This window comes from Etheostoma spectabile, chromosome 9 (genome assembly GCF_008692095.1).
Source record: "Etheostoma spectabile isolate EspeVRDwgs_2016 chromosome 9, UIUC_Espe_1.0, whole genome shotgun sequence".
NCBI lineage: Eukaryota > Metazoa > Chordata > Actinopteri > Perciformes > Percidae > Etheostoma > Etheostoma spectabile.
The window spans coordinates 33,124,353-33,148,185 of record NC_045741.1 but is presented as its reverse complement, the minus strand read 5'-3'; the positions used below and the strand labels follow the sequence as shown (position 1 = coordinate 33,148,185).

General features: G+C 39.8%; 1 protein-coding gene and 1 long non-coding RNA gene across 2 annotated transcripts in view; both read left to right on the top strand.

Moving 5' to 3' along the window:
- The window catches only part of LOC116695372 (inactive N-acetylated-alpha-linked acidic dipeptidase-like protein 2), a 483,781-nt gene that overhangs the window by 30,471 nt on the left and 429,477 nt on the right, over positions 1-23,833 (top strand). The window lies entirely within an intron of this gene.
- LOC116695377 (uncharacterized) lies at positions 1,731-22,084 on the top strand. The gene is made up of 3 exons (XR_004333439.1): positions 1,731-1,742; positions 4,104-4,107; positions 21,975-22,084. It is a non-coding gene; the product is annotated as an uncharacterized LOC116695377 (long non-coding RNA).

Sequence of the window (23,833 nt, the reverse complement as noted above, 5' to 3'; positions counted from 1 at the left end):
GTTACATACAGCATTGTATGTGTAAACAAGCATGCAGATTTGCATATTGCTCCATCTATATTTTGCATTCATAGGACAAACCCATCTGTAAAACTCTGTTTATAATAGTATTCTTTTCTATATTTATTCATTACATATCCATGTCTTGCACTTATAGGACCATTGTATATATCCTGCACTTACTGCTATTGCACTTCTGGTTAGACCGAAACTGCATTTCGTTGCCTTGTACCTGTACATGTGTAATGACAATAAAGTTGAATCTAATCTAATCTAATCTCTGTGTCTGGTGCTTGTATCCATGTCACATGTGAACTTGAAACACAGGTCTTGTCAAAATAATACTGTGAAAATATGACAGCCATATCAGTAACACTATGTTTGGTGTTCCCAATAACATCAGACCGTGAATAGCAATATAATGCTGAATAGATGAATACAAATTTAACGCGTTGTAAGTAAGACAACATCTGAACTGAGACATTATGCAATTTGCAGCAGTTACATTTAAATCATTCTAATGTCCAATGTCCCAGTGTTTGTTGTTAAAATTTAGAGGAGGCATATTTTATTCTCATGAAGATGATTTTATTGCTGACATAAAGCAATCATGGGAAGGGGTGTAGAGCAGAGTGGGGGCGTGTACACGAAGAGGGGAATGAGAGAAACATATGGAAAGTGTGAGCAAAGTGAGTACTAATAGAGAGAGGGAGAGAAGACGAGAGCATCTTAGGTCATGACACACAAATACCATGTTGATGCAGTTTTTGCTGCAATAGGAACAGATTATGAGGATTATAAATTATGTGGTAGATTAAAAGCTTTTGTGACAGTTATCAGTTGTTGTGGAGATCTTCAACTCAGTGGAGATCTCCCCATCCGCTAATAAAGACTGAGTGATGTGGTTAAAAGGCACTTAAAAAAAGTGTTATTTTCAACTAATTTCAAGATCAACAGCAAACTTGGTTGATTAATAATAACTGTTTTAAACAGATATCAAAGAGATATTAAGATCCCAAGTGCACCCCACACTCCACACAGGAGGTGTAGCGGGAGCAGCATGTTAGCAGAGCAGCAGCTTTCACACAGGATACATGATGGAACATTATTAAATGTACGTAACTTGCATTTTGGCAGTGCTCAGTGCCCAATGCACAATCATGCATTAAAGCAGAAAGAAAATGACTTGAAACGTAAAAATATGCTTTTGGTCGTGCTTATGTACATACAGCAAAAGTGGAATTTGAGCCTTTACGCTACCTATTTCAACAATTGGATTGAGAACAATAGTATAAAAAAAAAAAAAAAATCATCGCAGGTAAGGCGGACAGCTAAAAAACAAGTGTGAATACAACCAAAGAGCACTAAAAACAAATCTGATTACATAAATCACCTTAGTAGGTTGTTTAAGAAGTGTGCTACCCAGATGTTTAAAATATGTTGCATTCTCCTTTGTAAACCATATAAGTAATGTTTACTCCTTGTGTCCAGCAAGTAGCATTGAGTAAGTGGTCACTTTCAGGGTCTTCACCCTATTATAACAACAACTGACAGCATTTCCAGACCTTCCTCTTCAGCGCTGCAGAGGAGGGTGTGGAGTTCAAACAACAATGATGTGATGATGTGTTAATAAGGAATCCACTTAACCCTCTGAGCCCGAGACACTCGCCCACGAGTAAAAACGTACCTCTGATTCATAGTTTAATAACTTTTGAACCATACAAGCGATTTACTCACTTTCGGTTTCGTTTAAATCCTGACGTTTTCGCTTTATATCCATAATTCATCGCGTTTTGGCTCATTTTATGCCGCTTATCGCTCTTCCGTCTCTCTCTCTGTCTGTCCTGTGTATTTTTCAGGAAGTACATGCCCATATATGGGAGATAAAGGCACCCCTCTTGTATGGAAGGCCAGAGGGGACAAAAATGCCTATAGACTCTATGGAAGGCAAAATAATGCAATATTTAGACACATATGTGCTTGTATAACATTGCTGTGGGTGTAATATCAATAACTATGACATTATTACATTATTTGCCACTCTTCATTCTAACCCCAACCGGCCCGTCAGACACCGCCTACCAAGAGCCTGGGTCTGACCGAGGTTTCTGCCTAAAAGGAAGTTTTTCCTCGCCACTGTCGCACTGTTGCTTGCTCTGGAGGAAACTAGGAAACTATTAGAACTGTTGGGTCCTTGTAAATTCTGGAGTGTGGTCTATCTGTAAAGTGTCTTGAGATAACTCTTGTTATGAATTGATACTATAAATAAAATTGAATTGAAATTGAATTATGTTATTATTGGCATAAGTAAATGTCATGAGAGCAAAACGTCTGGACTTTTTTTGGAAAAAAAAGCATGTATTTTGTCAACTGTATAAGTTATAATGATTATTTCTTCACAGTGTGACTCCCAAGACATATGAGAGTTTTTTAGAATGGAAAATGGCTTAGGGTTTTTCTTATTTGTCTGTGATATCAATACATATCTGGAAGATTCATTTATTTTTTATTAATCTATTCATCTTTAAGGCCCTACAACCATTTTTAACATGAAAGTGACCTCACTGAAACCCCCCAATTTTCCCCAATAACCCAGTTTGCCCCTAAAAAAAATAAATGTCAATTTTGGGACTTAACCAGGGGGTTGATTTTTTCCCAAGCTTTTTTTATAAAAAATCCAGACAAAAATTTAAAATTTTAAAAAGGGCCTGGGGGCCCCCGAACGTAATACTGTTTCTGGATTATGAAGGTTTTTTTAAATTCAAAAAATTTTTCCCACCCTCAATTTCCCAAGCTCCCCGTCCTCGGAGAGTGCCAAGCCAAAAATGTCTCTCTCCCCTCATTTCATTTTACAATTTTATAGGAAAATTTTTTTGGGTAAATTTAGATAAAAAAGAAAGTACGTATGGGTTTATTAGTATAGGGGGAAAAGGGTTTAAAAGTCTATAAAAGGGGGGAAACCAAAACTAACATAAGTCCCTTAAACCCCTACAGCCCCCAAATCGCTGCAATCCATCATAAAATATTTCCCCAAAAACCCCAACCCACAAAGAGGGAATTTCCTTGACCCCTTACATTGGTACATGAAAAGGGGGCTTAATTTAACCCCCGTTTTCAAAAGTTGTTTTATTTTTTTTCCAAAAAAAAACTCAGATGGACTATAGCCCTTTTTAAACCCTGAAAAGATCTGAGGAGCATTTTTCCCTCATAAATAAACCTCTTAGGGCCCAACCCGGGAGAATGAAACTTATCATATTTTTTCAAGGCCACCCCTCAGTAGTGACTACAGAAATGTCTGGTCATGTTGGAGAATAAAAGTTTCCATTCTCCATGCGTGGTATGCAAATGAAATAATGTTGAATAAATCATCTGATGGAAACAAGTCAAACTTCATGGTATGACTGGCCATCTGCATAGTGTGAAATATGGCTTGTGTATCCCAGCTTGAACAGACAAGAAAGAGCAAGCAACAGCAGGAATAAATAAGAGTGATGGGGTTTTTGCTGAGCGTGCATATGTACTGCTCAGTCAACAATGGACTTCATTACGAGGATACACACTCCAAGATCTGTGGGTACCAGTGATATGCTCTGTGTGTGTGTGTGTGTGTGTTGTGTGTGGTGTGTGTGTGTGTGTGTGTGTGTTGGTGTGTGGTGTGGTGTGTGTGTGTGGTGTGTGTGTGTGTGTGTGTGTGTGTGTGTTTAATGGGTGTATGTACTGAATGTGGCTCCTGTTTTTGTGTGCTGGTGATTTTCCGTTTGTGTTCAAATTAACCTGAATGAGAGAGAGAGCACATGAATATCATTGATTTATTATTTTTATTCAGGAATTCAACTGTCCCCAAACCCCAAAATACAAATAAAAAATCATTAAAATCATGAACTCAAGTGTCAGTATGAAACAAATAAAGTCAAAGTGTTGGTCTGTACAGATGTGCTGTTAGTAATATGTAGTTTGCAGTTTGCTGCTAGCGTGCAGTCCGACGTCTGACCCCCCCCCCATACCAAATACCAACCTTCTCCCTTCATACTGTACACTGCAATACGCGTTATTTGCATCACGAAAAACTGCAGTAATCCAGGGGTATTTCCCTATCGAGTTAGCCACGTGTTCATGAGCCTCCATTTCAACAATGACTTTTGAAAAATAGCAATGCATGTTATCTAAATTTGCGCTTAGCCGCCCACGTAGCAGCTGACGGGAGCTGGCTGCTGGACGACTCAATCACCATGAACAGTTTGTAATGTTTCATTAGACTACAACTACTCAAGAGTCTGCTCTTGAGACTTTGCTCTAATTTTTGAGAAAATTAGGACAGGATTCAGAACAACTGCTTGGCTTTCGGGACTGTTCAATCTCAGAAAGGTGCGCACCTGCTTTGATTGACTGTAGCAACGATCATTTGAAGAGAGGTTGGAGAGCCGGGGTTGATAAACTGTAGTTGATTGCAGATGGCAGGCCGGTGTGAGCGGCGGGAGCAGGTGATTAGAGATGAGACGCAGGTGTGTGTAGGGGGCCTGGTTTTCTGTCTTGTCTTGTGATTATCTTAATTTTGGTCTCGTCTTGGATATGTTCTGCTTCCTGTTTTATCGTGATAGTCTTGTCTTCTGTGCCGTCTTGTTAGGTTTTACTTCCTGCCCTTGTGATTGTCTGATGTCTTCCACCTGTTTCCCAGCCCTTGTGTCACCTGCCTCTTGTTACCTCGTTAACCTCTGTCCCAAGCTATGCTAGTGGCTTTGTTAAGCTGTTCTGAGGCACGGGTGCCTTGATAATTATGCTAACAATGACAATGCTGACATGCTTTTGTTAAAGTATAATAAAAATAAATGAACATGTTCAAGGTCAAAGTTTATTTATATCGCACATTTACAAACAGTCACTACTGTCCCAAAGTGCTGTACAAATACAGAATAGAATAGAATGCCTTTATTGTCATTATACACAAGTGCAGTACCTGTGCAATGAGAGTGAAGCAACCCCCTTTACAGTGTTGACACGAAATATAAAAATATTAAATATAAGACCATGAAATATAAAAATATATCAGCATAAGCTAAAAAGCATAATAAATAGCCGAAAAAAACCTTCTAAAACTGGATATGCCAAATACAGTAAAAACAGACAACAGATGAAAACTTTACTTTAAGCAATAACAACAATAAACATTAAAATGTCACAGGTCAGCTCATGTTAAAAGCCAGTGCAAAAAGATATGTTTTTAAAAGTGATCTAAGTATATAGAGGTAGCTGCTCTAATGTTGAGAGGACAAGAGTTCCAGAGCTAAGGACCTGCTACTGAAAAAGCTCTGTCCCATCTGGATCTGGGACAGTCTAAAAGCAACTGGTCAGCGGACCTAAGTGCTATGACTGGAGTGTGCAAAATCAGCATATCAGATAAATATAATGGTGCCAGCCCATTAAGAGATTTAAATACAAACAATAAGATCTTAAAAAGGAATCTAAAAATGACAGGCAGCCAGTGGAGAGACGACTGTACAGGGAGATGTGGTCACTGCGTCTTTTTCCTATCAGCAGGCGTGCAGCCGACTTCTGAACTAATTGTAATCGGCGAACTGAACTGACTTGTCAAGGCCATAGTACAATGAGTTACAATAGTCCGGGGAATTTGTGATCAGGGCATGCACAACTTTTTCAAATTGGCTATTGGGGCAGGTAAGGCTTGACCTTCCCAAGAAGTCTGAGCTGAAAGAAGCTTGTTTTTACCACTGAGCTAATCTGTTTGAGTTTAAAAGAACTGTCACTAAAAACACCAATACTTTTTATAAATGGGCACCAGTTTGAGGGTATTGGGCCAAGAGCACTGTTAAAACCAGAGACATTAAGTTTTTTTTTGTCATTTTTTTTGTCAGTTTAAAAAAATTCAGTGACATCTAGTCTTTTACTTCATGTAGACATTTTCTTTTTGGACGTCATCTGCGAAGCAGTGAAAGGAAATGTATTTTTGGAAGATTGATCCCAGGGGTGGCATATACAGCGAGAACAATACTGGGCCTAAAATTTAGCCTTGAGTCACCCACCCCACTGGGCTTTATTTGAGTAAAAAGGCCTGAGGTTTACAGAAAAAGACCTGTCCGTCAGATATGACTGAAACCACTTAAGAGCTGTGCCTTTAATGTCTGCACAGGACTCAAGTCTTGACAATAAAATCTTGTGGTCAATTGTATCGAACGCTGCAGTCAAATCTAAAAGCACTAGCACAGCAGAGTTACGAGAATCAGAAATTAAAAGAAGATCATGAAAAACTTTTAAAAGAGCAGCTTCTGTACTGTAACAAGATTTAAAACCAGACTGGACTCAAGCGATACAAACAAACTGGCTCACATGAGGACCGCCACAGGAAAGGAAGACCACGAGTCACCTCTACTGCTGAGGATAAGTTCATCTGAGTCACCAGCCTCAGAAATTGCAAGTTAACAGCAGCTCAGATTAGAGACCAGATGAATACCACACAGAGTTCTAGCAGCAGACACATCTCTAGAACAACTGTTAAGAGGAGACTGCGCGAATTAGGCCTTCATGGTCAAATAGCAGCTAGGAAAGCACGCTAAGGAGAGGCAACAAGAAGAAGAGATTTGTTTGGGCTATGAAACACAAGGAATAGACATTAGACCAGTGGAAATCTGGGCTTTGGTCTGATGAGTTCAAGTTTGAGATCTTTGGTTCCAACTGCTGTGTTATTGCGCGACAGAGAAGAGGTGACCGCATGGATTCTACATGCCTGGTTCCCACCATGAAGCATGCAGGAGGAGTTGTGATGGTGTGAGGTGCGTTGCTGGTGACACTGTTGGGGATTTATTCAAAATTGAAGGCATACTGAACCAGCATGGCTACCACAGCATCCTGCAGCGGCATGTCATCCCATCCAGTTTGTGCTTAGTTGGACCATCATTTATTTTTCAACAGAACAATGACCCCAAACACACCTCCAGGCTGTGTAAGGGCTATTTGACCAAGAAGGAGAGTAATGGAGTGCTGCGCCACCAGTCACCGGACCTGAACCCAATCGAGATGGTTTGGGGAGAGCTGGACTGCAGAGTGAAGGCAAAAGGGCCAACAAATGCTAAGTATCTCTGGGATCTCCTTCAAGACTGTTTGGAAACCATTTCAGGTGACTACCTCTTGAAGCTCATCAAGAGAATGCCAAGATTCTGCAATGCGGTAATCAGAGCAAAAGGTGGCTACTTTGAAGAAACTAGAATATAAGACATGTTTTCAGTTATTTCACACTTTTTTTGTTAAGTACATATTTCCACATGTGTGCTTTCATAGTTTTGATGCCTTCAGTGATAATCTACAATGTAAATAGTCATGAAAATAAAGAAAACGCATTGAATGAGAAGGTGGTTCCAAACTTTTGGCCTGTACTGTTTTTTTTATTTTTTTTATTTTTCTTGAATGGTTTACTGACTGCTTGGTAGTGTGTATCATTTTGATAACTTTGTTTATGATTTGAGAGCAGTGTTTCATCTTGAACACAGATAAAACTGTTTTGAGGCGAAAGTTTCATTTTGCAAGATGAGTCAGAGGTTTTGTAAATAGTGCTTGAAGATGTTTTGTGTTTAATGTTTTCAGAAATTGGAGCAAGTTTCAGAAACTGTTTAAGCAATTGAGAAAAACTGCAACTGATTTAGCAATTTTTTTGCTGCAGTTAAATACTGCAAATATCCTCTGTACCAGACAAAACCTAATAATTATGTGGAAGACACAAGCTCATTTTATAATTTTAATATGATCGTGTGGTGAACCTATAAACATAACTCATATTTACATCACAGTCTATGATTTAGACATCTGACGTAAAATATTTGTGTTGTTGTGGCCGGGTTGGCCCAGTGGTAGAGCAGGCGCACATGTACATCGAGGTTTATACCTCGATGCAGAGGCCCAGGGTTCAAATCTGACCTGTGACGGTTTCCTGCATGACTTAGTCCTTTCTCACCTAACTGTCCTGTCAAAAAGTTAAAGATGGAAAAGCCCCAAAAAATTCTTTAAAAAATATAAAGATTTGTGTTGTTTCCCAGATAAAATGACTTGATGATCATCATAAAATGATGATTTTCAGTACACCAAGATGCCAGATAACTACATTAAGTTCTCATATCGAGACAATTTGTTAACATCTTTATACGAATGGGTGCTTATGGAAATACTAACTTCATTATGCCACAGGCCAAGGAGACAGAGAGAACTGAGGAACAGTGAGACCAGGGACAGTCAAGTGTAGAGTCTCAGGTAAGGAACAGGAAGACCAGAGACAATCAAGTGTAGAGTCTCAGGTAAGGAACAGGAAGACCAGAGACAGTCAGGTGTAGAGTCTCAGGTAAGTGTGTTGAGCTTAGCTAATATTTTTGGAGGTGTGTACCCCCCCCCACACTGTTAGATTAGACTTACGCCCATGGCCACATCTACAAAATTAGACCACATTTGAAAGAAATCTGAATTTTCCTGTTGAAATCAGACTACGTGGCAAGAGGTGCTAGCTGCAAGCCCAAGAAAACAATGCTCCTACTATTGAGTGGCAGAAATGATTATCTATGTGCTCATTATTTCTCCAAGGCAGTAACTTCAATTTCAATTTTAATTTTTCAATTTTATTTATAGTATCAATTCATAACAAGAGTTATCTCAAGACACTTTACAGATAGAGTAGGTCTAGACCACACTCCAAAATTTACAAGGACCCAACAGTTCTAGTAGTTTCCTCCAGAGCAAGCAACAGTGTGACAGTGGCGAGGAAAAACTTCCTTTTAGGCAGAAACCTCGGTCAGACCCAGGCTCTTGGTAGGCGGTGTCTGACGGGCCGGTTGGGGTTAGACTGAAGAGTGGAAATAACAAAAATAGAAAAAATAGTAGTTTGTAGCAGTTCTTTGTAGTAGTTCATGGCATAGCAGTGCACTGTGCGGCATTACAAGGGACAGCAGGATGTAGCTGGGCACCGCAGGTGTAGCAGATGAACATGGCACGCAGAACGTGTAGCGGACCATGGCGACAGCTGCTACCATGATTTTGGAGCATCTCTGATCCGAGGGAACATGCTGGGGAAAAAAAGAACTAAGGACTCCGGGGAATGACTCCCCAGAGCTAGTTAGTAACACGCATTTCTGGGACATGGATGCACATAAATGAAAAGATAGGAAGATAGAGGAGAGAGGAGCTCAGTGTGTCAAAGGAAGTCTCCAGCTGTCTAAAACTATTACAGCAAACCAAGAGAGACAGGGTAAAGAGGAGCCTTGTCGGCTAGAACTCTCCCCAACCGGATCGGGCTGTATGCCAAGTCTCCTTTTAGTTTTATTATATGCTTGATTATATGATAGATAAATCTGACAACTATGACGAGAAGCAGGTGGGCCGGGTTAGGCGGACGCTGCGACTCCTCACTCCCTAACAATATTCAATTCTATGCCCTAACTATAAGCTTTATCAAAGCATAACCAAGAGAGACAGGGTAAAGAGAGGAGCCTGATCAGGCTAGAACTCTGCCCAACCAGATCGGGCTGTATGCCAAGTCTCCCTTTAGTTTATTATATTAATGATTATATGATAGATAAATCAGACAACTATGACGAGAAGCAGATGGGCCGGGTTAGGCGGACGCTGCGACTCCTCACTCCCTAACAATATTCAATTTTATACCCTAACAATAAGCTTTATCAAAGAGGAACTTGAGACAGAATGTAGAACTTGCCAAAAAATACAGTATGGGTTAAAGGCAGCATGTCATTATCTGTTAGAAATCACACAAAGACGCCGATTACTGTAAATCTTAATGGCCATGTGTTGCTCTAAATGGGTCATGAAACTGTTGGTAAAGTACAAAAATATCTGCATGGTGAAGATATTTCCCTCATGTGTTCTTTCCACAGTACATGTGGTTTTGTATCTTCTTTTGTATGGTTACACAGTAGGGTATGATTTTATGCTGTGGTGCTGTGTTGCTCTCAAGTCAAATCCTATTTTAAAGAATACAAGTCGGAACATAACATGCAGTCTCATGGTGCTCCAAACAGCCCTGTGAATATAAGTGAACCTGAAAGAGTAGAATAGGAACTCAATAAACAAGTGAAAAGCATACTACAATTGAATCCTACAATGCATTTACATTACGTCGATGGCTTTGAAGGTGCAGCTTAACTGCAGCTGAGCTGCAGGAAAGAAGTGCAGAACATGTACATGCACACAACTTCAGATCTTAACAAGCGTACAGTTGAAATCAATAATGAAATAATAGACTTCTTATTGGCGATGGAAGGCAAAAATAACAACCACTGTCTTTAAGCAGAGGTTTGAGTTTTATTTCCTATATACGTCACAAGGTTTTTGTATAACTTCATGGAGTTATGATAAAAATCATTAAATTGTAAACAACTATTGCTGAAAAGTACTTCAACCTGCAGGTCCACTCATCACGTGTCAGTTTGATTTTCAGATAAACAGCTTAAATTATGTAAATATTACATATGGGAAAGTAGTAGTCTGGATCAACATAAGAACATTTAAAAGGGGTCTGTTTCAGAAAGCAGAGTTTTTGAAGAATTCCCTGGAAACAAACTTGTAGGCGCCGTTACAAATGTATGTTTAAAACCCTTTGAAATAAAAGATCATGAATTATATTTCTGTTGATTGTGCTGCAGCCTCACAATGGGATTAGTAGGCCTAGGACTTTCTTGCCCGCAGGATTGCACCTAAATGTAATGCCATGCAACCTACATAACCTTATCCGTCCTCATATCACTTTTTTTTTTAATGTTCTAGAGTTCCCTGGACACAAACCAGTGAGAGCCATTAAAAAGATAATTATTATAAATCATAATTATGTTAATGATGGTGCTGCAACCTCAAAATGGGATTAGTAGTAGCTTCTGTTTTTGCCTGCAGGATTGCACCTAAATGAAAAAAATATGTGTAGCCCTCTACCATTCCAGTTTTCACCAGTAATATAAGTTACCTGTGATTAAATATGAAATTAATCCACTATAGTAGCACTTATACGCATTGATTCGAGCAGCAATTTTCTCCCACACCAGGGCTTGGATTTGGGATCTTAGATGCAGCTTCTCTGATGACCACATGGAGAACAGGTGTGGATGATTCAGGCACTCAGGTGTGGCAGACCTGAAACAAAAACACAAGCAGCTCGCTTCCAAAAAAAAGCCAGAGTAACGTTAGGGAATGTAACAGCAAGTTTTGAAGAAAAACTGTGGCTGGTGCAACAAGGCAGGTCTACTTGGTTCTATCGGGAAATACAAAGAATAAGTTAAAAGCATTTAGGATCATACTGGGACGGTTTTGGATCTGCTGTGGACAAAGAGCTGGATTCATGGTTAAATGACTTTTAACCATGTATTCAGCTAATTTAAAATAGCTCAGATTACTGTATTTACTTAACAGTTAACTTCTTTTAATATTGTATGTGGCGTTTTCTTGTGCGGGGTGCAAATGTTCCACCAAAGCAAGATCCTTCTCCGGACCAATTTGCTGCCTGGCTGAGGTGTTTGTAATGTAATAATAGCATAAGCAGGTGCACGTCTGTCCATATTTATGACAGCAGTTTTTAAGTGAATTGCACATTTCACAATGTTGCTTTAACTTAAAGATCCAAAATGTTTCTTTTTGTAGCAGTTTCTTTAGTTTATCTCCTAGACATTTCCATGGCCTCAATACCTACTGCTTTGAGTGAGTCTGGGTTTAGTGCTTGGCCATGGGGTAGTTTGTATTTTCTGAGTGCCTGGCATATTTATGTTCAGTGATTCTCTTTCAGTTTACTATTTGTTCTCCCCACATAGAAATAGCCACATGGGCATTGTAGTATGGAATGCCCATTTTTTGAATAGTAAATACTTGAATTAGTACCTCTGGTGCCAAAAGTCTCTCATTTCTGCCTTGGTATTTTTTGGTTATGACTCATTGATCAAAACGCTAAGTACGATTCTTGTCCCTTGATCTTAAGTGATTTAGTTCCCTTCCCTTACAATACCTTAACCATAGTGTATTTGCTGTGCTCACAATCTTTTCCTAACCATAGCTATACTGTATTTGACCTACTCAGGTATTGTGGGAAAATAATATTAAAGTTTGCAATGAGCATAAAAGAACCAAGGGGGGCAAATCTAAAAGGCAGTATAACAGTGAGGATTTGCTCACTGCTCTAATTTCTCTGTTTGGCCCTTTAGATAGATAGATAACTTTATTGTCATTACACATGTACAAGTACAAGGCAACTTCACTGCCTTGCTCTCACACGCAGACACACATACACATGAGCATACAGAACACACAGCTTGTTGGAGTTTAATGGATTTTTACAAACCAGTACCTGGATTTTCACAGTCTAATAAGTTTGAGTGCAGTTAATTGTATTTTCGTCTCTGGGTGTGCGTACCTCAGTGTGTATCTGAGTCAGGAGGATAAGGACAGAGCTGTAGTATCCCTTGTGAGTCTGAGATACCTGCCTCATTACCATGGCTCAGTTTTTGCCTGAATTCTCACCTTGTATGTAAATTAGTGGAGGAGAGGAGAGCGAAGTTGAAGCCAGGAACTGTACCAGCCAGCTGTTTCTGCTCTGCTACAGACAGCCAAAATCCACCATTCTTTCCCCAATACAAAAACACATTGCAACATTAAGCTCAAGCTAATTTAATGATTATGGTTACACTCTAGTTTGCAGCATAACATATTTTTCTATGTTTGTAAGGACTATGCTTACTAGTCTGTTGTGATGTGGTAGAGGCTAGTGGCATGAACGCAGAGACCCCACACATACATACACTCATCTCTGCTCCACACACAACTGTTTCCACTAATCAAAACTGGCTGTTTATCCAGCATGTGTGTAGCTTGACATCCTAATTAAAAACGGGACAGTCCTGATTGCCAAGCCTCTGTCCTTGTCACCATTATAAAACTTAAGGGTAACTACTTTTTTTTTTTTTTAAACCTGGATCCTATTTTCCTATTTTTTTGTGTCTAAGTGACTGATAGGAACATCAATCGTTGTCATTTGTCCAGTATTAAGCGAAGTTGCTGCAGTTGGCAGCGGCGAAACAAGCTACAATAAAATTGGTTTGTTCATACTATCTACAGGTTTTATAGGAACTATTTCTTTCGGAGAAAGCAGTTCTATGTCAATCTGTCCAAAGGGATGTCTCAAAATGCATCCCTGTCTCCTAGCGGTATTGGTAGGCTGTATCATCTGGACGCACCAACAGTTTGTTTGTCATTACTTAGAATTCCTCGTGGGTGCAGCAAAAAGTACGCAGCTTTAATTTCTGCCTACAGATCATGGTCCCCAGGGATGTTTTCTCTCGTGTAGGAAGTAGGGATGCTAAATTAGATTTTTAATATAATTATTTTCCATTTAATTATAAGGATTATTAGAGTGCCCGGCCCCAGAGTATTTGTCTGACATTTTAACCAGGAGGTAGATCCTGTACAAACTGTGGAGGGGATCATGCTTTGGCAGTTGCCGCCCCGGGACTTTGGAAGAGGTTACCACCTGATATTCGCACCAGTACAGACGTAGCTCTTTTGTAGCTCCAAACTCAAAACTTATTTATTTAGAATGCTTTTTAATACATAGTAGGGTTGTGACATTATCCCTCTCCTCCTCCGGTTTTTATGCAGTCTTTTTGGATTTGACTGTATTCTGTTTTCTTTTTATTGTGTGTTATGTTGTTTTGTCCCTGATGTAAAGCACTTTGGATACATGCTGGTTGCTGTAAAGCCCTAAATGTTGATTGATTGATTGATTGATTGATTGATTGATTGATTGATATTAATATAGATATCTTTTCTGACTGGCAACCGAAACTCGTTAACAGGTTAACTGTTTATTAGAAAGCAGGCAGCTGAGTCCCAATTCACACAACTGGGAGACTGAGACATACTTTCCACATTTGAGGACGGCTTCAGACTTGCACCGATCGCGCAGCCACAATATTGCTTGCATTGTCATGGACACATGCAGCCACTTTCCTAGAACTGCTTGCAACCTGTCCAAAGCTGTCTGTGGAGCGTATGTTCAAGACCGTCTCCACCGCATCCACCTGTAAGGTTGTCAGCAGTGTCAGCCAGGGAAATACTCCCCGTGTGTGTGTAGGACTGCAATTTAACCCACCAGTCCTCCATCGATACAGTGGCATGTGTCATGTAGCTCTCGGCTGTGAGCGCCGTCAACCAGAGAACCAACAGAAAAATAGAGCTTTAAGACGCAACTAGGGCAAAGTTCTCAACCACCCCTCATTGCAGAATTGTCCAGGCAGAAAGGGCTAATCACCTGCTATGAGCCAGGCTACGCTAAATTGAACTAGAAACCAGAGGTCTTCTGACTTAAGTCCAGATCTGGAAAGGTAATACTAGAAATAGTAGATCCTTTAACATATTCAGAAGCTGTATCGTTTTTGAGTTTTCACTTGATTTTATTTGGTTTGTCATTGATTTGGAAATTGGCCAAAATGGTCATGAATGCATTTGAAAAAAGGCATAAAGACATAAGTGACTTTCTGCCTGGGATTTGAGTTTAATACAGTGACTTTTACTGGGAAATCTGTGTCTCATTTCTCAAGGCTTTGAAGGATTTAGCCAAGACAGTGGCCCAGAAAAACGCTGTTTAATGGATGTTTTGATGTCCTTGAGTTTGACATCTTATTTCCACATGAATAAGATGTACTCATCACTGTGGGTATTTCGACGCTCATGGGATGCATTTGTGATTCACTAACATGGTCTGATTCCCAGGGTGGGTTTTAACATGCTTTCCTGCACATGCTAAGACACTTCAGGGAAAGTCTTTCTACATACGGTTATTAACTTCTCTTTAACTGGGTCGGGTGACTATAAATGCAGTCTGATTTACAGTTGAAGCTCCAGAGAGGATTCAGCCATCAACCAAACACCGTACACATCCTCTTGTCTTTGCCATAATATCTTTTACAGGATACACTGTAATATTGATTCCATCTACACAAAAGCTTTTAAGGGTGTTTTTAGGTTTTGTAACTTTTGAATATGCCTTACAAAAGATTTGGATGACATTTTACGTTATTTATAACGTTGTTATTCCATCACTGCATGCGGCAACGTGACAGTTAAGTTTAGGCACATAAACGACAAGTTAAGTTTAGAAAGAAGTTTGAGGTTTGGGTTAAAACACTGGTCTGCTTAAGTAATACTCCCGGGACACCAACTGGGTGACTTTTTCTTTTCTTTTATTCTGGGTGAAATTCTTGTGATTTCCCTAGGTGTGCACAATAAATCAGCAATCACATTGTTATCAGACTGATAACCAAAACTGTCCAGATGTCAACAACCGATAATTCTTTCCGCCTAGCTGCAGTTGTGTGTGTCAATGCTGGTGAGTGTTTTGTTTATTTTTTTTGCGAGCGTGGAGTTTACAAGTGCACTATGCAATACTTATTGTACACTGCTGGAGCTGCTCCCCCTGTGGCCCGACACCGGATAACCGTACGAAGATGGATGGATGGACTATGCAGTACTTGCAAGGTGGAAGTAATGCAAGGAGGACGTCAAATCCTTTAACACCGCCAGTCCTGATTCGTGGGAGACAGATAACAGCCCCACAATGGGAACAAAAACTTTTTCTGACTTTCGGCATGCATTCAATCTACCACGTTCCTCTTTTTTCTTTTAACCTCAATTAAGATCAGCACTCAAGACATATGGTGTCCCTTGGCAGAGGTCTTTGCCCATCCATCCTATCCAGAAGTTATTTACTGTGCTGCCTAAAAACTGTTATGGCATCCAGGCTTTATCAGTTCTTAGTGATATCTGGCCGCTCTGCCCTTCCTTTGAGAGGATCTGGGCACGTGATTGCCCAGGCCTCAGTATCAATCTCGACTGGCATGATGTATGGCCTAACATTCCAGAAGTGTCACGCAATCCAGACCATCAGCAGATTGACTAAAATTTAATTCATAGGACATATCTCACCCCTGTGAAAATGCATCACATGGAAATAATTAACAGCCCTTTATGCACTTTCTGGCCAAGAAAAGCTAAAGGAACATATTTTCACATGATCTGGGAGTGCTCTCCTCTGGTCAGTTCTGGAACAATTTTGCATCCAAAATCTCTGCCTTGATTAGTGTCACTGTGCCTGTTACTGTCAATGTTTTGATTCTGAATGATCTGTCAGCCTTTCAGCTCTCTGGAACCCAAAAATGTGCTGTATTTGCTGGACTTACAGCTGCAAAGAAAGTGACTTCAACCTGTAGGAAACTGCCTCACAACCTGTCTCTCCGTGTATGGGCCCTTTACTTCTTGGATGTAGTTTATATGGAACTCTCTATGGCGCACATTCATGGAGCGCCAGGAAGGACTTTTGACACTTGGCTGAGCATTGCTGAAGCTTTGAGGTCTGGGCTGTAGCCTTGTGCTATGCTTTGACTTGCGCTGGGGTCCGTTAGAGACAGCAGGTTTAGTGAAAACTCTGAGTTTGTTCACCCTGAGATGAGGAAAACTCTGGGTCTTCTGTTTCAGAAAGGGATGTTATTCAAACCTGATAGAGAGAAAGAGGTAACTCCAGCCTATTTCAGAAAGAGAGGGGACTTAACCTCTCAGTCAGTTACTGTGGTAACTGAGCCTGTGAACTTAACCTGGTCGGGAGCAGGTTATCTTGTCAGTCTCCTCCCTCTGACACAGCGCTCTTTCATTTCCTCAGGCTTCATTCAGTCTGTATCATCTTAGGGCAATTTATCTGCATGAATGAAAAAACAGGGTTGGTTTATTAACCGTGTTAGGCAGACTATGAAATGTTTTTTTCTAAAAACATGGTATTTCTTTGTGTCGACAATTCCGTTGATGAAGAAGCAGTATTACTTTACAGGGAGTTAAACATAGGTCGGGAGATGAAATTGAGGCCCCGACTATAGATGTATTTTAATTTCCAGATAAGCTATCCATTTGAGCATTATTTTTCCAGTCTATTAGTTATGTAGCCTACATAACCTTATCCGTCCTCATATCACTAACGTCACCCATCGTGGACATGCTCTACATCCCAGCACATTCTTTGTTTCGCCTTATGTTTTCTTTACAACATTGGTGATGCACAGCATATTAGTAAAGCCCCTTTAGCAAAGCATCGTCAGAAGAGTGTGACTCGCTCTGAAACGCGTTTTAAACATTATTGTAGAGTTACATGTGATTAAATATGAAATTAATACACTATATTAGAGCTAACGCATTGACTAAAGCAGCAATTTTCTCCCACACCAATTCTCACTATTTTACTGCATCCGCTACGATGCTTTTTCAAATAATTACAGGTTCAAACTGTAGCAAAGCGCCAAAGAGTGTGAGTCACTCTCAAACGTATTTTTAACTTTTTTGTAGTGTTCCCTGAACACAAACCTGTAGGAGTCATTACAAATGTATGTATAAAACCCTTTGAAATAAAAGATTATGAATTATACTTCTGTTGATGATGGTGCTGCAGCCTCACAATGGGATCAGTAGGCCTAGGACTTTCTCGCCCGCAAGTTTCCTCTAAACGTAATTTTATAGTAATATTATAGTATATAGAGTTAATCACCACAAGCTGTTTTTAAAACTGAGCCAAAGAGGAGTACCAAATGGAATAATCAGGATCCTGGCTTTTTGGTATTCCAATCAGAGCATACAGATCAAATGGGGGGATGTCTTCTCTAGTCCGTTTGGTGTTGGTAATGGCGTCCGTCAGGGGGGGATATTATCTCCGGCCCTCTTTAATATTTACATGGATGACCTGTCTGAACAGCTGAGACAGTGTAAGACAGGATGCATGATGGGTAACATACTAGTGAACCATCTCATGTATGCAGATGACTTGGCTGTTGTCTCTCCTAGCAGTGCAGGGTTTCAAGAGCTGTTAAATATATGTTCCAAATATGGGGTTGAATATGACGTGAAATATAATGGCAAAAAGAGTCTGGTTATGTTTTGTAGAGTAAAAGAGGATAAGGACCTAATTTTTCCATCTTTCCATCTTGCTAACTGTTGGATGCTAAATTAAGTATTTGGGTCACATCATAACAGATCAAATGTCAGATGATGAGGACATGTATAGGCAGTGTCGCATGTTATATATGCAGGCTAACATACTTGCCAGGAAGTTTTCCTGGTGTTCTGTTACTGTCAAGGTAAAACTCTTTAAAGCATATTGTACTACTTTTTACACTGCCCCCATGTGGGTCAAGTTTAAAAAGGCAAGCTACAATAAGCTGCGGGTCGCTTATAATGACTGTTTACGTATGCAGGAGTTATTACTTTCTCCGCTTTACTGAGGAATTTGATGTATAAATGGATCGGTCGCTTGAATTCTTCTTGTAACTCTGTCATTTCACATCTGATTGACCCGAGGTTCAGTGCTTTGCGATACCAGTCCCCCTTATGGGATTACTGGTATAGTTGTCTTACTTGATTGGTGTCTGTCTTGTGTATCTGTATGTTTCTCTGTTGTTGCTTTTGTATTTTTATGGACCATGAGTCTAAATAATAAAAGGCTATCTATCTATCTATACTTATGATTAAATATGATATTAATACACTATATTGGAATTTACGCATTTACACCAGCAACAATTTTCTCCCACGCAAATTCTCTCTCTTTTTCTGCAGTCGCTGATGGTTGCTGATGATTGGTTGTCATTTTATTCAGCCATAATATGACCTATAACTTAATCGCAACATTTTTTTAATTTGGCAAATAACGTTTCCATCAGCCTTTATTGTATTGTACAAAATATATCTTCAAACTCGCTGTATGTGCGCATGAGTATTCGATCAGTTTGTTTGTGGTTGTTACCATGGTGACTGGTAGACTCATGGCTCCATTCATGCTGCTTTTTTATTGTGCTGGTGCATGCGCACTCTGCACTCTGAGTAAACCTACTCTGAGTTGATTGAACCAACTCAAATCAGCTGTTCTGGAACCGAAAACTCAGTTTCCCATCTTACGGTAAATCTACTCAGACTTCAGGGTCAGATTCAGAGTTTGTTAAACTTCCTTCCTGAAATGGACCCCTGGTGTTTGGTCCCTTGTCTTATGTCTGTCTATGTATGTGTCTGTTTCTGCATGTGAATGTTTGGTCTCCCTCCCTCCCGTCTTTCCTCTGTTTTTTTTGGTCCCGGGACTCATTCCCAGTCTCAGTGTACTGTTTGTCACTGTTTGTAATGTCTAAAAAAAACAAAAAGGTAGCGGCAACTTCAGCACAGGCTCACTTCCTTGAGGTGGGCTGGCTTTAAGGTGGACCATCTATTCTCATTTTAGTGACGAGCAGTGTCTCCAACATTTGCTTTAGTAATAATTTCCTCGCCAAACCACAGAAAACCCTAAATAGTCAAAGTTAAACCTGATATGAATTTGACAAGTTTTACACTTGATAAAAGTAGAATAGGATAATATCTCTAGTTTTCCCCTAAACAACTTCTGGGACACAAACTGTTAACGGGGAATGACTATTAGAACCCAAAATGCAGACAGTACTGAGAGCCAGGAGAGTAGGCGAGTTAAAGGTTTTTTAGAATGTACTCAAGAGTGCAAAGTCCAGATTTCCGGGTGGCAGATCCAAAGTAATCCGAAAAGGAGCAAGGCAGGGCAGGCTTGTGGCGGATTTCTGGTCTCGGGATTCCAATACAGGCCCATGGCGCCGGTTGATGAGAAGCAGCTGGACACCTGACTCCTGGGCCCACCCCTGCAATTAAGACAAACCGAGAGAGAGGGAACAGAACACTGCTACACAGAGGCTGACACAAACTCCATTCCCCAGCTTGAAAGCCCGGTTTTAATGGCCCCACCCATTCACCCAAAATGTCGCCATAGGTGTATTTCCACGGTCTTAAACAGCCGGTCACTGTGTTAAAAGTAATAAATGCGTGACGTACATAGTCATTGCAGTATTCCTTTTGGTACTTTTATATGTATAATATAGCTACAATGTGGTTCATAAGAACAGCCTGAATCATTAATAATTAACTTTCACATTCGTAGTTAATGATTAGTTAGAGAATTGAGTAAGGAACAAATCAGGAATTACTTTCTAATTGATAAATCATTAAATCAAGTATTTCCCTAACAACTCTTGATGACTGTATATTTTATATTTGATAATGAGAACAGACTGGTATATCCTATGTTAGTGAATCATTAAGTAAGTTTTAGTTCTTGAATATCTGTGAAGTAGCCACTGAGTGGCACGAAACTAACAAATCATGCGTTACTAATTAATCAAACATGGGTTTTGTCAAGTGTAAGGGCCTCGCACCTCTGAGGGCCTCACGCCTGGTTTGCAGTCAGGCAGTTTGCTTTTTCTCCCCCCAAAAGGAACAGCTAAACCACTTCAAACACTTTATTTCCTTAGAAAGATTGAAGGAACTTTCTCATACTGTGAGATTGGGCTCAGGATCCTAGTGACTATACCAGTAACTGTGGCATTGTGTGAGCGAAGCTTTTCAAAGCTGAAATTGATTAAAAACTATTTGCGCACCGTCATGACGCAGGACAGACTGTGGGCTCGCCCTGCCATCATCTGAAAAGGATGTTACATTGAAGCTGGATTACAAAAAACTTTATTGCTGAGTTTGCAGCCAAGAAGGCAAGGAAAGTGACTTTGACTTAATCCAGTATGGTAAATCGGACACTACGTATGAATATAAAGTGACATGCAGCTGAGCTGCCCCGCCGTAGGTCAGACGGCCCAATATTCTGAAAGCTCAATAGTCCGTTATTCCCAAAATACACTGATGTTTTTTTTACCCTTAATATTTAATGTATTTTGACATGCAAAATGTGTCTATTTTTTCAGCAAAAGCCAAGGTGTGTGCAATTTAAATAAAGCAAAACATCCCTCTGTTATGGCACCTTTCATCCTATTCATTTTGCCACTTAGGCCTATTTCAGCCACAACGTCTACATTTAACACACACACACACACACACAAATGGGATCATGACTATTTAGCTGTTGGATCAGCCAACTGTGATTTTTTAATAAATATTAACCTTTTTCCAGCACAACATCATATATACTGAACAAAATTATAAACGCAACAGTTTTGCTTTTTGCCCCCATTTTTCATCAGCTGAATCTAAGACTTTTTCTGTGTTCAGAAAAGGCTTATTTCTCTCAAATGTTGTTCACAAATCTATCTAAATCTGTGTTAGTGAGCGCTTCTCCTTTGCCGAGAAAATCCATCCACCTCACAGGTGGGGCATATTAAGATGCTGATTAGACAGCATGATTACTGCACAGGTTAGGCTGGCCACAATAGAAGGCCACTCTAATTGTACTTTATGGGGGGGTACTGCAGTACCTGGTGTTACGAGAAAGAGAAAGAGAGACACATAAATGTGTCTTAAAATCAAGACACAATGAGGATCTATGTGGATTTTTCTTGTGAGAATTGTATAATTGCTACGTATAAAAAATATGTGACACTAAATGAAGATGCAAGGTGGGAAAGTAGTTAGGTAGGAAGGGCATTTCTGTTTAGTGTGCTGTTCCTGTATGGATTTCTTCCCACAGTGTAAAAGACCTGCAGATTAGGTCAATTTTCCATTGTCAGTTGGCTGTTGTGTGAAAGTGATTGTGAATCACTGTCTGTCTATGTGTGTCGGCCCTGATCAGGGATAGGCTCCAGACATACACAGCCTACAGGATATATGCTTGCCCTGCACAGATATTAAATATGTATGTGTACATAACTAAATGATTCAACCAATCATTTTCTTACAAAGCTGCCCTTTTTATTCTGCATCCAAGGTTGTAGTAGCCAAATTTTTACCATGGAAAAATGTATTCATTTGATAGGGCTTCTGTCAACAAGTATTATTACTAATAATATATTTATTTTATGTAGTTCTTTAAAAGGTAGGCCTACTCAATGGCACTTTACATAAAAACAGACAGAAAAAGTTAAATCAGAAACATTGTCCTGAGTGCAACAATAAAATTGCATCAGTGAAAATGTTTACATGCTCATAATATTCCGGTTTTTGCCCTAATTCTGAAAATGGTGATATTTCGACTAAGCTGTTTACATAGCTAATGAAAGTGAATATTCCACTAATATTTCCGTCAACATGCAGCCGGGCAGTACAATGTTTTTTTTAAAAGTTTTCAAGCAGTGGGGACTCGGACCGTGCAAACACAGCCTCCCTTTTTCATCCCTTCAACCAGCTTCTTGAAAAGGTTGGTGTAGCGATGTGTGGCATATCCAAAAACCAGATGATATCCAAGTCTTTGATAATGTTTAAAAGTAGCTGTGTTTCTCCTTCTTATCGAGTCTGCAGCCTTGCAAACTGTCTGCTGGTTGGTTTGTGTACAGCAACCATAGCTACGCAAAGAGATAGCAGGAAAGAGGCCGTAATCCGCGGTTAAAACCTTTGATTGAGATCCATATTTCAAACGGGCTGTATACATGTCCAAAGAATGCCTCTAAAACCCAAATCTAAAATATACCACCTGTGTTAATCGGAAAAAGCTAATATCAGAACATCCAACCAAAACATATTGAGGTGATGGATGAGTGGTTCAGTGGATGAGATGGAGGGGCGAAGATGGGCATTGCTTTAGAGATGAAAGAAGACAGTTTTTGTAATGTAGTAAATGTCACGTCCTAAGGATAGGACTTATTGACACCATGATTATGGATGTATGTGGAAGCAGGAACACTGGAGCCAACAATGCATGATCAAAATGATTTGTTGAGGGATTTGGGGCCGACGATGAGGATTTCAGATTTGTCATAGTTTGAGGAGCTTTTTATATCTGTGAGGCAGTTTGTGAGGACTGAGTGGGTGGCGGCAGTAATAAAATTTCAAATTGTAGAGCTTGGTGTGGTCGGCATAATAGTTGTAGTTGAGGTCATGTTTGGGCATGATGTGAGCAAGGGGAAGCATGTAGAGGATGAAGAGGGGACCAAGCACTGAAACATAAATGCTCCAGGATTTGTTTTTGTGTCCTGGCAGACCCACTCAAAATTCATATTTTTATGCTGAATCTAAGTTTAATTGTTGAAAAATGTTTCAGAGGGCTTAAATAACGCTTCATTGGGGCTTTGGAAATGTAGGTTAGCTAAGATCAAAATTCAATAAATCCCTTAAATGTGGGAATTAATTTGTGTTTTTAAATCATGCCATGTGTTCACAGTTGTGAAGGAAACTGTTAACGTACTCTTACTGTGTGTATTTGCGTGTGTGTCTGTATGTGTTTGAAAGACAGACAGGTTTTGTTAAAGGTCAAATGCCATGGCTGATCCACACAATGTGCAGCGGGGCTGTGGTGCATCAGTGACATGTGTCATATCCTATTTGTTATCATAATGTCAGGATGAAGGAGCATCAATCCAGTCAAAAAAGGTCAATAGTTCAAAATCCACTCAATTTAAAGTTTAGAGAGGCTGCATGCTGTAAACTGTTTAAAGAAAAATATATACTGACATAAACAGAGGAGAAAGAAACACTACCATTTACTGTGTTGTATCAAAGCACACTCCTTACTATAGTGTGCTGTGTAATGCCATGAAAGTACTCCTCCTCTTGTTTACTTTAGTAATTCAGCCAACTAAAGGTAACGATACACCTAAACAAACCTTGATTCTTTCGGGGGTGGAGGAGAGTTACTCAGTAAACGTAAGACAACTTTTTTTCTGCCACGTGGCATCTTTTTGTCATTGATTGATCCATCCCAGTTTGCAACACAGTAATACAACAGAGACCGTATTTATTGATATTGATTGATTTCAATGTTGATCAATCCAACACCATAGATTCTTTTGTACCTTAAAATCTTTCTGAAATGGTTTCAGTGGTTCAATAA